Genomic DNA, 7,896 nt, shown 5'->3' on the forward strand with positions numbered 1-7,896 from the left:
GTTTTGTTTAATTTAAGTTAGCACTTAAATTTATTGATTATTTATTGATTATTTATTGATTAGTCACTGGATGTGAGAGCTGGAGGGAATTTAAAGATCATCCGGTCTTACTCACTGGCCAAGGAGGAAACTGATTTTGTCTAAACCGAGAACTTCAAGCATGCAGGGAAAGAGGCGCTGTGAGCTTTACAATTCATCTTCTACGTGGATCAAAACCTTTCACATGGGACTTCCTCTATCACTCTAGGGGTTTAGCATTTCCACGAAAACAGAAATACTTTCTAATCAGACATCCCAACCCTTTCTGGACTCTTGCTCTTGTCTAGGAAAAGTATATAAACAGGTTCTTTATTTTGTTTCCAACCCCACACAAAACCAGCCGAGGGGGAGGTGCAGAGCTATGCCCCGTCCCCAGACCACTGCCACCGTCCAAATGCACCCAAACACAGAACCCCGGGTGAATGTCAGCGCACGTCCTCCCCAGAGACTTCGACGGACTCATCACCCCGACAGCGGTCAGCGGTCCACTGCCTCTCTACCCAGCACAAGAGATGTTTGGTCATGCTGGTGGGGTGGAATTCGCCCGAAGGGGCTGTGCCCCTAATTGACCAGCAGGCGATTATGGGGGCACCTCAGAGCCCTGGAAGTGTAGAGATTCAAGTCTCCCTCCCCTTCACGTTTCCGTGGTGACAGAGCAAAAAGACTGCCCGTGATTGAAGACGTCCTGCCCGTGGAAGGCCTTTCCGGACACTGTCCTCCCTTCCAGCCACTGTGTCCCTCTGCCGCCTGGCACTGTGTGCTCGTCTGTCCCTTCTCTGTCCACGGGGAAGAGAGAAAGCCCAGCACTACCCTCTTGGTGGCGGCTTCTTATCTGCAGAACTTGGAGACTTGGTACCAGGATGCCTCTGTCCCCCACTCATTGGGCTGAATCATTCACTCTTCATTCCCTGCCCCCAATATTTTATTTTAAAAGTTCTCAAACATGTGGGACAGTTGAAAAAAGAATACAGTAATAAAGCAAACGCCTGTACCGTTCTCCTAGATTCACCTATAGTTAATTTTTCTCCACATGCACTTTCTGTCTCAGTGTGAACACACGCGCACACACCCTGTTGTGAAGCATTTAAAAGTCAGTTGTATGATCATGGCACTTCAGTGTGGAGCTCCTACATAATCTCAACGTCATCATCAAATTTAAAAAATAACATCAAATGGCTGGGCGCAGTGGCTCATGCGTGTAATCCCAGCACTTTGGGAGGCTGAGGAGGGGAGATCACCTGCGGTCGGGAGTTCGAGCCCAGCCTGAGCAACATGGAGGAACTCTGTCTCTACTAACAATACCAAATCAGCCGGGCGTGGTGGCGCACGCCTGTAATCCCAGCCACTCGGGAGGCTGAGGCAGGAGAATCGCTTGAACCCGGGAGGCGGAGGTTGTGGTGAGCCAAGATCATGCCACTGCACTCCAGCCTGGGCCACAAGAGCGAAACTCCATCTCAAAAAATAATAACAACAACATCAATTATTACTAACATTATTACTGTAATTAATAACATCAATTATCCACAATTGTCCTCAAAATGCCTGTTGGAGATTTAGAAAAACGAAAACAACAAAAGGGATCAGTCAACGTTTCCTAGCGCAACAAGTGGCCCATGCTGGGGCCAGGCCGCTGACCTCGAAGCTCTGGTTGAGAGCTGCCTGCGTGTGACCACGGATACGGCAGGACTGGTGCCCCACCACCTCCTGACTCATCATCACAGGAAGGAGGCCTGTGGAGGCAACTCCTCTGGGGCCACCCTGCAGCTCACACTGGGCAGGGCCTCCCAGAGAGGCCACCTCAGGTCTTTGTGAAGTTGAGACTCCTGCTTCTTAACGTAAAACCAGAGGTGATTGCTGTCCTTTGAAATTCTGAGCCTAGAAGGACTTAACTCATTTTTAAAATGGTAATAACTGAAAATCTAATGAATCTGCAGGCCTCTAAAGACATTGTCCTGGGTGTTCCCTGCCATAGGAGGCACTGTTGCCCCAGATCATAGCCCAGAAGGCAGTGGCCAGACTTCCCAGACAGATGCCTCCTGCCCTGGCTGGGAGTGCCCAGGGCAGCTGGGGAGAGTGGTTCCCGGGCACCTGGAAGGCTGGGAAGTGACCAGGGCTAGCACAGGGTGGGCCCTGTAGCTGGAGCTCACCCTCCATTCCACTCCCTCAGAATTCACACTCAGAGTCCAGTCACCCTTCCCCAAATTCCTCAAACTGTTGCTCACCTGTCAGTTGGTCTTAAATCAATGTAAGAGGCAAACTGTCTTCAAAAGGCTCATGGAGAATGTGTATTATGAAAAAACTATGCATGGATTTCAGAATGTTTTTACACCAAAATAAACTCACATGAACTTGTTATAACATGTCTGAATAAGATTGAGTTTGAGGCACTAAGAAAGATATCAATCAGTTTGACAGGAGCTTCTATCAGAGCAACATCAATTTTGCTAAAATTGAAACCAGAACAAATATCAAGACCCTCCTTGAACAACAAAGCTCTGCCACAGCCTTCCCTGTCATTACCCACTCTAGCAGCACAGCCGGCCCTCTGTATCTGCGGGTTCCACATCGATGGATTCAACTGACCATGGATTGGAAATACCCAGAAAAAAAATTACATCTCTACTGAACACATATGGGCTTTTTTTCTTGTCATTATTCCCTCCACAACAATACAGCATAACTGTTCACATAGCATTTCCACTGGGTTAGGTATAAGTAATCTGGAGATGATTTAAAGTACACAGCAGGCTAGAAGCAAATGCTAAGCCCTTTTATATAAAGGACTTGAGCGTCCTTGGATTTTGGCATCCAAAGGAGATCCTGAAACCAATCCCACAAGAATACCGAGAGCCAGCTGTACTGTCCTAACACCTCTGTGTCCTCCCATCTTCCACATGGTGCCATCATCCTCTTCCTAAAATCTCTTCCATGCATTTTATACTTTCTATCTTGGCTGCCACTCCCCATCTGTTCACGTATGGTGTCCACTTTTCCACTAGATCGTCAACATGTTTGTCATAGTTGTTTTAAAGCCCTGTTGGATAGTTCCAACATCTGGGCCAGGCCTGGGGTTGGTTCTGCTCATCGCTGTCTCCTAACAATAGGTTGGGTTTTCTCTTGCCTTTTCCTATAACGTTTGTAGAGACAAACAGAAGAGATTGGGATGAATGATATTGATGCCTGGAAATGGCTGAGGGCTGGGGCCAGCTCTCCAATGTGGTCCAAATCAGCAGAGAATTCTGAGCGACCTACCGGGAAGTTCTCCGTTCAAACCTGGCCCACTAGAGCGACAGAAAAGTACATGTTTGCCAAAGCATGAAAATAAAACATATTATTAGTAATATTCCATAACTTTAAACCCAGTCATGTGCCACGTGGGTCCCCACCTGCACACTCACCCTGGGCCCTGCAGATGCAGGGAGAGCCTGCCGTCCACAGCCAGCCTCCAGCGAGGGCCGTCTTGCCTGATGCACACACCACCCTCAGCGATGGGTGCTCTGGGATCCCACGTTACAGATGAGGGTCTCAAGGTGCACCGAGGCCAGTCATATGAACTACTGGCCCGTCATAAAGCACATGCCTCTAGAGTCAGGCCCGCCCCAGCAGTCTGACCTGAGGACCCTTGTACTATGCTGGAACAGGCTCCTCTCACATCCATTTGGCCTGTGAGCATGGTTCTCTGGTTGATCAAATATATTTTTTTAAATACTCTGTGAAATATTATTTTTCTTTAAAAAAAAAATTTTTGGCCAGACACGGTGGCTCATGCCTGTAATCCCAGCACTTTGGGAGGCCAAGGCGGGCGGATCACGAGTTCAGGAGATCGAGACCATCCTGGCTAATACGGTGAAACCCTGTCTCTACTAAAAAATACAAAACATTAGCCGGGCGTGGTGGCAGGTGCCTGTAGTCCCAGCTACTTGGGAGGCTGAGGCAGGAGAATGGCGTGAATCTGGGAGGCGGAGCTTGCGGTGAGCCAGGATCACGCCACTGCACTCCAGCCTGGGTGACAGAGCAAGACTCCGTCTCAAAAAAAAAAAAATTTTTTTTTTACGCCAGGCACCGTGGCTCACGCCTGTAATCCCACACTTTGGGAGGCTGAGGCAGGTGGATTACCTGAGGTCAGGAGTTCAAGACCAGCCTGCCCAACATGGTGAAACCCTGCCTCTACTAATAATACAAACATTAGCTGGGTGTGGTGATGTGCGCCTGTGATTCCAGCTATTTGGAAGGCTGAGACAGGAGAATCACTTGAACCCAGGAGGCGAGGTTTCAGTAAGCCAAGATTGCACCACTGCACTCCAGCCTGAGTGACGGAATGAAACTATCTTAAAAAAAAAAGTATGAAATGCTTCATGAATTTGAATGTCATCTTTGTGCAATGTCACACTAGTCTTCTCTGTATCATTCCAATTCTAATATACATGCTGCCAAAGCAAGTATGAAATATTATTTTTCAAAAGAATTAGAACCCAAGAGAATACATTAACTCGACTGCTCAAACACAGTCCAGCGTCCAGCAGGTCCCCAGACCGCCTTTACAAACTTCGACGCCCCCATTTGTAACCAAGACCACTCAGGCCGACTGAGCTCAGAATATCATGGGTCAGGGTTACATTCCTCCACCCATCGATACTGGCCCCGGTGCCCACTCGCCAGATCCGGACGACCGTGGCTGCCCTTCCCAGAACCTGCAGAGAGTAAATTCTGACAACGCTTTGCTGCAGGTGCCAGAGAGCAGGAGAGCTCACTCGCAGCCTAACTCAGAACTGATGCTTGCTCGCCTGGCTTGTTCCTTTCCCCAGCGAGGCAGTGGGGAGGAGCAAGTGTGTTTCTGTCCTCGAAGTCCACGTGGCAACACCCAGGGCCCAGAGAGAGGTCGACACCAGGGCACCCCAGCCTTCCCAGCCTCCCCACGGCACCGTCCCGCTCTCCACTTCTCGTCCCGGCCTCTGCCTCTCCCTGCACAGTTGGCAGGTGGAGTGCCCACTTCTTTCTGGAGAAGCGCCATCCTTTATCCACCAAGAAGAACGTCACATAAAAATGCCAGGGTCTGATGTCACTCATTTTTCCAGATTTGGGGGTTTAGTTGAAAATGACACCACCCGTGGCCATTACCAGCCCAATTCAAGAGCCAGATCGGCCCCTCCGGGTCCCCTTCCCCAGGGACTTCTCAGCATTTGTAGAGGATGAGACCCTCCTGTCTTCTTCCTCAGTGCAGCTCAGAGAAGGGCGGGAGAGGAAGAGACACCCATCAGCCATCTCCCACGGTCCAGGTGTGTGTAAACACCAGCACTCAAACCTGGACAGTGAGCCTGGAATCCTCACTACACACGCATGAAGCAGAAGCAGGCGTTCTGAGAAACACGACTGTGATCAAAGGCATGGAAGAGACAGCAAGAGGAGGAGGAAAGCGGGCAGACAGGAGTGCATGGCTAATGTGGCTCACCCAGAGCACCAAGTCATGAATGCCATCACTGCCTTCGACTCAGGCGAGGAGCCCTGTCCTTGGCCTGCCCCCTCCCTACGGGGCCACTGGGATGTGCCCACAGCTCCTAGATGGCACCTCAGCCCCCAGACCTCAGGAGTCCCTGCCCAGACCTCCCCAAACCTACTCCTAGGGCCCCTTCCTCCTGCAGGGTGGCCTGGGATGGCTGTGAGTGGGTGAGGACTGAAGTGTCCACAGGCATGTACCAGGAGACCCATCTCTGTGTGGGACAGAATTGGAGGTGGGGAGAAAGGCGGGTGTTGAAAGTGAGGACTGAGGGCTGAGACCAGCCGCCCCACTTCCATGTCCAGATGCAAATCAACGAGGAGCTCAAGAATTCTACTGATTTCTTTCTCTTTTTTTATTTTCTCTCTCTTTTTTTTTTTTTTTTATTGAGACAGGGTTGCACGCTGTCATCCCGGCTCGAATGCAGTGGCATGATCACAGCTCACTGCAACCTCCGCCTCCCAGGTTCAAGCAATCAATCCCCCCACCTCAGACTCTGGAGCAAGCTGGGTACAGGCATGTACCACCATGCCTGGCTAATTTTTTAACTTTTTGTAGAGACAAGGGTCTCACTATATTGCCCAGGTTGGTCTCAAGGTCCTGGGCTCATGCAATCCTCCCATGTCAGCTTTGGGAAGTAATGGGATTACAGGGGGTGAACCACTGTGCCCGGCCTAGCCTGAGAATTCCAAACTGGAACCCGGCTTTCCAGATACCATGGTGTATTTTTTAAGGTAAGAGAAGAGAATGTATCCTCTATGACTTTTGCGGCTTGTGTGCATTTGGCCACACCGCGTCACAGACAGCCTCGCCCAGGGGAAGCAAGGGTAGGGGGACCAGAGCCTGGAGAGCCCCAGGCCAGGCGGACAGGTCAGGGCTTCACCTGCCGGCTCCCAGAAGGGGGTGGCCAACAGACACCCGGGAAGTCAGGGCTGGCATTCAAAGAGAGGCCAGGGCTGCAGAGAGACCTGGAGCCATTTTAGGAAAGAAACGTGAATTCAGGCTTTGCACAGCAGAACTGTCCCCATGTCCTTCCTGGGGAGGCCTTGGTTCATTCTGCGGGGAATCCCTTGTGTCTTCCCTCTGATGGGAGGGAAGGGAGACACGCTTTGTAGGGGGAAGGTTTCCTCCCGGTCTCCTCAGTCCTCCAGCACTGCGTTGCTCCAGACAAAGCGCACTCCGCGGGTACCAATCCCTGTAGACAGCGCAGAGCGAGCAGGAGCCCAGAAACCAGCAGGTTGGCTTGTCCCTTGTCAAATCCAAGTGACAACGGACTTCCTGAGGCCACGCTAACTAGACCTACTTTCTGGCTCGATCAGACCCCTGGAGTTAAATTCCAGCCCAAGGACTAGCACTGAAAGGGTGGTTATTTCAGCAAACGACCAAAGCTTCTAAAGTAGACTCTTTTAAACCACTTGATGACTGGATTTCTTAGAGAGAGAGACTAAAGCTGGAGCAAGGGTTATTCCAGGGATGCACAGGCCCGCCGCTCTCGGGCTCCCCACACTAGACTCCGGGCCGGCCAGATGGGTTAAGGTAGCACTCGTTGGAGTCAATAATTAAGCAATGGAAACAAACAGCCTAAATAAGGGTGTTGAGGACTCAGGAGAAGGTGGCTGGGTAATCTCAGGCTCAAAGTTTGAAACGGGAGCGCAGGAGCTGGGCTGTGGCCGCCTCCTCTGCTACCTGGGCGTGTGGCTGTGTAAAGAGGTGTGGGGACCCATAAGAAGGCCGAGGAGCAGCACCGGGGTGGAGAGAGCAGAGGGCAGGCGGGGACCCAAGGCTTAAAAAAAAATTCCTTAATTTGGAAACATTTGCAAAACTCCAAAAGAAAAACTTTTAAAGTTCTCCACTCCCTTCCAAACATGCAACCATGTACACAAACAACTAGGATTTTCCCAAAGTTTTCATCCATCTAAAAAGAAAGTGCCAGTGTAAATTACAGAACATCGTCGCTTCCTCCTGTGCGGCGTTTCCAAGGGCCTGGGAGGGGACGCAGGGGCTAACCCGGAGGTCCCAGGCTGAAGCGTTCAAGGGAGGAAACTCCCGCAAAAGCCCTGATGCACGCACACGGTGACCGCAGAGGCCGGAGCATCCCGCATTTTGGAGGCTGAAAGGCTCTCGGTGGTGCCCTACGGCAACCTTTCCGTTAACAGAGGAGGCCGCTGAAGCGCAGAGCTAACTAAAAACAGCTAGAATTAAAATCCAAGTCACCTGGCCCGCATCAGCGGTCATGACTCTCCACCACACAACACTGGCCAGGAAGACGGACTCGCGCGCCCTCCCAGGCCGAAGCGCATTTCTTCGCTAACGCGTGAGGGGCAGGCTGCGTAGACCCGGCGCAGAGGGTGTTCACTGTCGGA

The 7,896-nt window shown here is 51.1% G+C and overlaps 1 long non-coding RNA gene and 1 other non-coding gene across 2 annotated transcripts in view; both read right to left on the reverse strand.

The window, feature by feature from the left end:
• Nucleotides 1-7,896, reverse strand: part of LOC115895493 — a 38,853-nt gene that overhangs the window by 30,473 nt on the left and 484 nt on the right. The window lies entirely within an intron of this gene.
• On the reverse strand, nucleotides 4,377-4,478 carry LOC115895628. The gene has a single exon (XR_004055806.1). It is a non-coding gene; the product is annotated as a U6 spliceosomal RNA (small nuclear RNA).

This window comes from Rhinopithecus roxellana, chromosome 21 (genome assembly GCF_007565055.1).
Source record: "Rhinopithecus roxellana isolate Shanxi Qingling chromosome 21, ASM756505v1, whole genome shotgun sequence".
NCBI lineage: Eukaryota > Metazoa > Chordata > Mammalia > Primates > Cercopithecidae > Rhinopithecus > Rhinopithecus roxellana.